A 2,507-nucleotide genomic window follows, 5' to 3' on the forward strand; every position below is an offset into this window, starting at 1 on the left:
CAGCTTTAACTCAGAGTCTGAAATGAGTCTGAAACTACAAACATGATTAAAGACTGATATTTGGCACCTTAAATATGAAGCACCTTAACTTTAGATCTTTCATTGTGATTAGAATGCTTCCGGATTGCTTTGTTGAAGTCCTTTCTTAGAGCACTGGTTTACTATCATTCACTGCAGTGTCTATGGTAAACATTGTCAAGTGCAGTGTGAATGCCAGTCTCTCTTCTGCCAGTACCTGTTTATCTGGTTTCTGCCAACTAGCAGACTGAAAGCGTATGTACCAAGCTCTAGAAGAAAAAAACATAATTTATCTTATTATCATTTTAACTCCAGTACATTAAGTACTGTGTTTCTAATATTACTAATATTACTAATTACTATAGAATTACTAATAGTAATAGTGGTTTAGCTGTAGGGTTTTTTTAGATGCTGTTAGTGACTGAGTGATCCATGATTCAAATCATCATAGTAACATGCATGTCATGTGATATCAATGGTAAATAAACAGTTCTACAATTCTGTTTACATGTCAAAAAAGGATGTAAATCCTTTAGATCTATGTGCCAAACACTACTGGCTAAAGTTCTAATGTCAGTGTTCTTCCAATGCCCTCATGCAAGGTGAAAATGCAGAAGTCTTAACAAAAAGATGTCCAGACATAAAGGCTCCTTTTTTGATACAGTTCCTTGCTAAAGTAACAAGCTTTATTATTGGATAATAGCTTATTTCTTAGAATCTGTCTGTATTTACCTAGTGGCTGTTTTTTGAGTTTTGTTAAAAGTTACAAGCCTTTTTCTCTCAGACAATTATAGGCTTAAAAACTAGGACTTTGGGATCACTATCATGGATATCTAGATCTCACTTCCTGTGCATCACCTCCGGTCTGGAGCAGAGTACTGTAACTGTGCACTGAAGGTCTATCGTGAGATCAGCGGGATCTCCAGGTTTCACTCCCAAACATATATGGTAGCATCTGTGAATCTTCATCCGTGTTGTAGATGATGCCATTTAGCCCTTTCATCTTTTTGGTTTGTGATCCGAGGTAAAGATCACAATTACTGGAACAGATATTGGTTTATTAGCTAGTTTAAGAGGTAGTAAACTTCAACTTCACATGAATTTGGCTGTTTTGTATGGAGAGAGAAAAAAGAAAGTCATTTATATATACTTTCTATATACACTTTGCATATTTCCAAGCTGGATGCACTGATATACTATCTGTACTATTAACAAGCTGACAGTTAACAAGTTTAAGTCTTTGCTTTTGTTTATCATCAGACGTGTTATTCGTTTGCCTGCGTGCCACTGTTTTCTGGATGAGCAGTGGGCCTCCTGCATTCTCTGTGGCGTGTATCTCTCACGTGCGTTGTCTAGTTTAATGTACTGTTTGAGCGCTCTAAAAAACAGTCTTGGAAATCCAAGAGCTTTCTACACGAAGTATCGTGTCATAGCACTTTAGATTTAGGATTTTGATTTCTCACACCTGGCTCTGTTTGCCTTTGGGCTTCAGTAACTACAAGGCATCTGCATAAGGAATGTAGATGTTGTGTAATGACCCTCTTTTCTTTCAGTCTCACAAACAAAGGGACTTGAACAGTCTCTAGTCGCAGTGTCTCTCACCCCCTTTAAACCCATTTCAAGACTGAAGTCCTGAAAACTGTTACAGAACTTTTTTCCTTACGTCTGAGACATGAATGTTTTAGGTTTATGAATCCACATCGCTAGATATTTTCTTGCCAAGTGCTGCCACCGCCGGACATGGCAAGACCCCAGGTACTGAGTATGTGCTCACCCCAAACAACTAAGATCTAGCGTTTATTCCACCTGTGGCAAACAAGATAAATGCAGGTAGTTTCACTCTCATCACTCTGTTGAAATCACAGGTTTGCACTGTGCTATTGCACACTAGCGCACTGTAAGGAGCATTTTGGTTCAACATTTGCTGTCTCCTCTTCTCCTCCCTTGCCGCATCTGAACTGAAGCCTTACCTCTTGTTCCTGTAGATTTTATGGACAAGCCAGCAACTTGTCAATAGTCTCATTATTTGTGGTTCTTTCACATTTCCTGTAACCTCTCGCATATTTGAACAAGGAGCTGAACGGATATAAGCCGTATTAATAAATACACAGAGAACTCATTTATCACTGGGCTTGTGACTGGATAGGTTATATGAGAATTCAAGGCCATGGCTTTTCTCTACGCTTTTAATAAATTTATGTCATCATTACAGTTTCTTTATTTGTCAAATTCACTGCGGTTGCGGGAAAAACTCCCACAGACCGTCGGCTCTGTGGGAATTAAGGATCTTAGCGCTGTAGTTGGGTCAGGTTTTGAACACATAAAAGTTCACTCAGCAAAGTTTTCCGAGACCTGCTGATTTGGGGAGTTCTCTAATACCTGAAGAAGGGGGCGGGGCACAGAGGAGGTGTGATCATTCTGCGCTGCACACAGAGACAGCGAGCCACAACAAACCAGGCACAGAGCTCAGAGACAGGAGAGGAAGAAGA

This window comes from Electrophorus electricus, chromosome 24 (genome assembly GCF_041902795.1).
Source record: "Electrophorus electricus isolate QZ-2024a chromosome 24, ASM4190279v1, whole genome shotgun sequence".
Taxonomy (NCBI): domain Eukaryota; kingdom Metazoa; phylum Chordata; class Actinopteri; order Gymnotiformes; family Gymnotidae; genus Electrophorus; species Electrophorus electricus.